The sequence below is a fragment of the Nomascus leucogenys genome, chromosome 17, assembly GCF_006542625.1.
Source record: "Nomascus leucogenys isolate Asia chromosome 17, Asia_NLE_v1, whole genome shotgun sequence".
Taxonomy (NCBI): domain Eukaryota; kingdom Metazoa; phylum Chordata; class Mammalia; order Primates; family Hylobatidae; genus Nomascus; species Nomascus leucogenys.
Window position 1 is genome coordinate 66,661,695 of NC_044397.1, and position 5,882 is coordinate 66,667,576.

General features: G+C 48.2%; 1 pseudogene; it reads right to left on the reverse strand.

Moving 5' to 3' along the window:
* Nucleotides 1-3,700: 3,700 nt before the first annotated feature.
* On the reverse strand, nt 3,701-5,146 carry LOC100600838 (annotated as a pseudogene).
* Between the last annotated feature and the right edge of the window lie 736 nt (nt 5,147-5,882).

Sequence of the window (5,882 nt, forward strand, 5' to 3'; positions counted from 1 at the left end):
GGGTTGATTCATGGAGTGCGCAGTGGTCTGAGCTCCCTCCTCAGCCCCAGTGGAGGGGAGGAAGCAAGACGGGCAGGGCCAGACCAGGCAGGTCCACCTGTAGGTCCCCTGATGGCAGGCACAAGCATCAGCACTGAGGGAGAATCCAGTGGATGGCCACCTCGCGCCCAGAGGTGTGCCTTGGCATGGAGCTGCAAGACCTCCTCAGCCCTGAGTTCTCTGCCTGGAGATTGAGGGCAGGCTAAACTTCTAACCCAGGAGGGTAGGTGCTGCAGATGCATGGAGATTCTGCCTGGGTGTAGAGTGGAGAGGGCCTCCTGCACCAGGATCTCCTCACAGGAAGATTGGGGTAACTCAGACTGCTGTTCCAGTGAGCAGGTGTCTGAATGCCTGGAGATCTGTCTGGCATGGAGTGGAGAGGGCCCCTCCGCACCCAGATCTCTGCACAGGAAGGGTGGGGTGGCTCAGGTTGCCAATCTGGGCAAACAGCTACTCAAATCACTTTTCATCCCACCACTGCATGTCTCTTTTCTCCTTCACAACCAGATTTCTTGAAAGCGATGCCTAAAATTTTTGTCTCCACTTTCTTAACTCTCAATCTTTCCTGAACCTATTTAAGGCTGAATGTCCTGGCCCATCACTCTCCCATTCCCACAGTCACTCACCTGAACCAGCTCTGATAAAGTCAACAGTGATCTCCCTGTCCTCAAATACATCCAATGATGTTCAGACCTTATTTTACTACATGCTACAGCAATGTTCTTAAATACTATTAACCATTTCCACCTTCTTGCAGCTCTTCCTCCCCTTGCCTTGGGTGCTACCACATTCTCCTGGTGTCCTTTCTACCTCTCTGAAGCTCCTTCTTAACCTACTTGGTGGGCTTATCTGCTACTCAACCATTAAAAGTGAAGCCTGTCAAGGGGATCTTTTTTCATTATGTACTTTCTTTCCAGGCAACTGTATCCAAGATCATTAATTTTAACTGCTATCTGTAAGCTACTTATATTTAGTTATGTCTTTGGCTCAGACATTTCCTTTGAGTTCCAGATGTATATATCCAACCACCTATTTCATATTTTCCCTTGATATATCTCAAAGGTATTTCAGACACCTCATGTCCCAGACTGAACTGAGGCTCTTCCCCCACAAATCCTGTCTTCTGCCAGTGGTTCCTGTCTCATGAATGACTCACGCATCTTTTACTGGCCATCTTCTTTCCCACCATAGGACCTTTGTACTTCCTGATCTAGCTTCATGATATGTTCTTTCTTCTCTCACCTTGGGTAACTTCACAATTCTTTATTTGTCATATGTTTCTTCCTCAGAGAAATTTTCCATGACCCACAAGCCCAGGTCAGCTTTTTGTATTGCATTCCTTTTTACCTGGAACACTGAACTCTGTTGGAAGGTTTGCATGTATTAATCAGCATGATTATTAAGTAAACCTCTGGGGCTCCCACTGTTTGGTCTGTCTTAGCTGCCTCCCCAACAGAACCACCCCTGTTATTGTTCCAGTATGTTGCCAGTGCCCAGTCTAGTGCCCGACATATGTGGAGCAGATGCTTAATAATAGCTGTTTAAATTACGTATGTGTAAGCATAAATGGTTATAAACATGGTTAGCATAGAGTGTGATACAACTTACTCCCTATGTAAAATGCAAATAATTTGGGTGCTTTTTCTATTTTGGGATGTGGACGATTTTATTATGTGCTGCTTTTATTTGGTGTAAGGTTAATATCAGGGGAGATGTAGATTTCGGTGGCATATTGGACACTCTAATGCACCTGAAATTATTATAACACTTAAAGGCAGATAAGATCCCAGGGGCCCAACAGGAAGAAAATAAGGAAAACTATTCCTGAAAAGTAACATCAAAAGCCCCCCATTGCCTTCCTCTTTTGCAAAACAGCCTATCTGGCTAAAAGCTAAAAGTTTATAATGGGATGTGGATTATTATGGTAACGTGAAGTCAAGGAGGTGATTTGAGAAGAAGACATTATAATGTAGACAGAGGCTTACTCTATATAGACTTTGGGCAAAAGTCTCTCCTTCGAGATAGGCTTTAAATGTTGCAATACCTGCTCTCCCGAATATGAAGGACCTTATGAGGACCATGAAAATGTTTTAAGGTTCTACAGGCAGATTTATCTTTTGTTTTTGTACATTCCCATATAATTTAGAAAGATGTTCTAATAGGTCTGGTGCAGTGGCTCACACCTGAAATCCCAACACTTTGGGAGGCTGATATGTGATGATCTCTTGAAGCCAGGAGTTCAAGACCAGCCTGGGCAACATAGCAAGATTCCATCTCTACAAAAAAAATTAATACATTAGCCCCATGTAGTGGCATGCACCTGTAGTCTCAGCTACTCAGTGGTGCTGAGGCGGGAGAATCACTAGAGCCCAGGAGTTACAGGTGACAGTGAGCTATGATTGTGCTACCACCCTCCAGCCTGGATGACAGAGTGAGATCCTGACTCTAAAAAAAAAAAAAAAAAAAAAAAAAAAGAAGATGGATGGTCTAATAGGATTTAGAAAATAAGAGTCCTGGGGGCCGGGTGCGGTCGGTGTCTCACGCCTGTAATCCCAGTACTTTGGGAGCGCAAGGTAGGCGGATCATGAGGTCAGGAGATTGAGACCATCCTGGCCAACATGGTAAAACCCCGTCTCTACTAAAATACAAAAAATTAGCTGGGTGTGGTGGCACATGCCTGTAGTCCCAGCTACTCGGGAGGCTGAGGCAGGGGAATTGCTTGAACACAGGAGGCGGAGATTTCAGTGAGCCGAGACCGTGCCACTGCACTCCAGCCAGGCAACAGAGCAAGACTCCATCTCAAAAAAAAAAAAAAAAAAAAAAAAGAGTCCTGGCAAAGGTAACCGAGGGGCATTGAAACCATCCAAGAAGGATGATGGCAAACATTTATATAGCAGTGATTATAGTCCGGGAACTGTTCCAAGGGCTTAACATATATTAGCTATTTTGATCCTCAACACAACCTTATAAAAGAAGTACTATTTTTATTCTTATTTTGGAGATGAGGAAACAAGAGCAGAAAGGAGCTAAGTAACTTATGAAAGATGATTACTGTTGTGCCATGGTTATGAACTTACTCAATAGGAAATGAATTTAGACATGAAAAAAAGGCAGACTACTGCGTTCCATAAAATGAACAAATAAGAGCAGGCGAAAGGAAACCTGCTGACAGCCCCAGATTTAAGGTAGACTCTTAATGGGGTGGTTGTTGACTTGGAACTGGGGAGGGGCACAGTTCTTGCTTTGCAAATTTGCTTCCTCTGAAGGTTTTCTTACTCCTTGTGTGAGTATTTTCATCTGTCTATATATGTCCTAACATTCTGAAGATTCTTCTCAACACATTGGAAATATGAAGAAAATCCTCATTGGCCTACAGAATGAGACTGATGGGACCTTGTGGGACTGATTTTTTTTTTTTTGAAAGAGCTAGCTGAGGTTTTATTTTGGACAAAAAAAAAAAAAAAGCAATTGAATTGTTTTGTAGCTGGAGGCATGGGCAAGGGGTGTCCCCAGGCAGTAAACTCCCCCATGGGTGGGCTGAGAGCTAGGGGTGAGCCTCAGGTGGGTCTCCTGTTCCCTTTGCTCCCCTGCACAGCGGCCTCCCTCCCCGGCTCTGGGGCAGCCACAGGAGGGTCAGGCTGGGAGGGGCTGCCGCAGCTGTTCACTTGGGCAGAATGTCAGAGGACTCGGACACCAGCTTCCCATCGCGGGTCTTGATCTTCACAGCCACGGCCCTGGTGCAGCTGGTGTGGCTGAAGGAGCTGGAGCCCAGGCCGTAGCTGAGGCCGGGGCTTATGAGGCGCCCGTAGGAGATCTCAGACCACCTGCATAGCCACAGGTGGTCTTCGTATGGATACTCATGTTCTGCATCCCAGACTCCAGCCAGCTCTCCTCGCCCTCCAGCAGCTTCCTGTAGGCGTCCAGGGCCAGCTCGACGTTCATCAGCTCCTGGTACTCACGCAGCTGCTGCGCCATGTCCTGCTTGGCTAGCTGCAGGGTGGCCTCCAGCTCAGACAGCTTGGCTTTGGCATCCTTCACGGCCAGCTCCCCGCGCTGCTCTGCATCTGTGACGGCGGCCTCCAGGGAAGCCCTCTGGCCTTTGAGGCCCTCAGTCTCAGCCTGGAGCCAGCTGATGTTCCGGTTCATCTCGGAGATCTCAGTCTTTGTACGCCACAGGTCATCCCAGCGCTTCCCAGCCAGCATCTGCAGCTCCTCATACTTGATCTGGTCCGTGCTCTCAGCCTTAGTCAGGCTGCAGTTGACGATCACCTTGTACTGAGCCTGGACCTCAGCGATGGTGCTGTCCATGTCCTGGGAACAGCTGTTGTCCATGGACAGCACCACAGAGGTGTCCGAGATCTGGGACTGCAGCTCCTGGATCTCCTCTTCATACAGCTGCCTGAGGAAGTTGATCTCATCAATCAGCCCTTCCAGGTGAGACTCCAGCTCCACCTTGTTCATGTAAGCTTCATCCACATCTGAGGACAAATTCATTCTCCATCTCTGTACGCTTATTGATTTCATCCTCATACTTTTTCTTGAAGTCCTCCACCAGCCTCTGCATGTTGCCGAGCTCTGCCTCCAGCTTCAGCTTCTCCTGGCCCAGAGTCTCCAGCTGCTGCATAAAGTTGTTGATGTAGCTCTCGAACATATTGTCCATGTTGCTCCAAGCCATCTTCTGCTGCTGCAGGAGGCTCCTCTTGGTCTCCAGCATCTTGTTCTGCTGCTCCAGGAACCGTACCTTGTCAATGAAGGAGGGAAACTTGTTGTTGAGGGTCTTGATCTGCTCCTTCTCCTGGGTGTGCATGGCCTGGATGTTGGGGTCCACCTCCAGGTTCAGAGGGCTCAGCAGGCTCTGGTTGACCATGACAGCAGTGATGCCTCCCATGCTGCTGGCCCCACCATAGCCTCCGCCCAGGCCAGCCCAGAAGATGCTGCTGCCCACTTGGGAGAAGTTCAAGGAGCTGATGTGGGCACCGGCCCCATTCATGTGAGAGCAGCTGCTGAAGGCCCGGTGGCCAGAGGTGGACACCTTGTAGGACTTCTGGGTAACCCTGATGGACATGATGGAGGCAGGAGTGGAGACAGATGGGCTGAACAAGGCAGAGATTCCAGAAGGAGTGGAGAAGCTCCTTCTTGGTCTGAAATTTTTTCTTTTCAAACATTGAGGTAAGGTGGAATCTGAGAGCATGGAAAGATTGCGATCACAGGGGGGATCCAGCTACATGTGGATCTTTGCCATTTTACTTGGAATCAAGGACCATTTGGATCATCCACTAGGTGTGTCTCAGAAAGCACAATACTGGGGAAGATCATTCTCCTCTTTGCAGAGAGAGAACACAGAAGAAAAAATAAGGGCATTCTTCATTTAGTTTGATTCACTTCTCCAGTGACACAGATATCCAAAATTGAAGCAATTTGTCAAGAGCCAAAGTTCTGAATGTTAGTGACAACAGGAATATACTCAGAAGATGCACTTAGTGTCAGAAAAGTTGGGAGACAAATGTTCAAGATCCTGAAAGCAGTAAATGGCAGCTGTAAGGCTCTATGGCAGCCCAGGAAACAGCGGCCCAGAGACTCACATTAGAACCCCACATGAGAACACTGGAGGACAGTGGCAGGAACGACGTGTCGGTGAGGGGTCCTTCTGGAGGGCTACAGTGTCAGAGCCACCCCATTCCCCAAGCCTCTTGTGATTCTAGGTCAGGGACCACTGGAAGCTGTTCACTAGGACAATGCTTGGGCTGCTGACTCACTCCCCAGGGAGAGCTGGATGTGTGAGCAACTGCAGCACACAGGTCTTTCAGCACACACTGGAGAGAGCTGGGGAGGAGTGGGAGGTG